The sequence below is a fragment of the Triticum aestivum genome, chromosome 6D (genome assembly GCF_018294505.1).
Source record: "Triticum aestivum cultivar Chinese Spring chromosome 6D, IWGSC CS RefSeq v2.1, whole genome shotgun sequence".
NCBI lineage: Eukaryota > Viridiplantae > Streptophyta > Magnoliopsida > Poales > Poaceae > Triticum > Triticum aestivum.
In genome coordinates, this window is record NC_057811.1 from 173,152,453 (window position 1) to 173,153,051 (window position 599).

Genomic DNA, 599 nt, shown 5'->3' on the forward strand with positions numbered 1-599 from the left:
GGGGGGAACGCTCCAGATGCGGCGCCGAAGAAACAGGGGAGGAAAACCCCGCCGAGGACGACCCCGACAGCAAGACCCTCGAGGTCATGGCCGAGCAAGCGGGGTAATTTTCTCATGTTTATTGTTGTATCACCTTGTATGGTCTTTGTGAATAATTAATAATATGGCTGCATGCATTATCCAGATGCAGAGGCCGGGTACATCCTCCTTTTCTGAAGAAAAAAAACTTGTATAATTATTCAGCACAATTCCAACGATTCGCATGAATGTGGACGGCGTTGGCGTTGGCCTCGGCGTCGGCTAGTGCATGTGAACAAACCTGGTTGGTAGTAACACTTAATGGATCTATAGCACGCGACAACATCATCGAGAGATGAGCTGGGCCGGGGGGCATGCTACCTTTCTTACCGTAAAAAGTCGTCTCAGCATGCACGCATTGTTTACTGCTAATAATCCAACGACTAATAATGGCACCTAAATTGTCGAGCTCGCGGGCGGGAGAGGATTATATAAACAACAACGAAGTCTCACGCCGGACCAATCAGGCAGCGATACGCGGGCCAATGGCGAGTGCTCCTTGTGCGGGGAGGAGTGGGAGG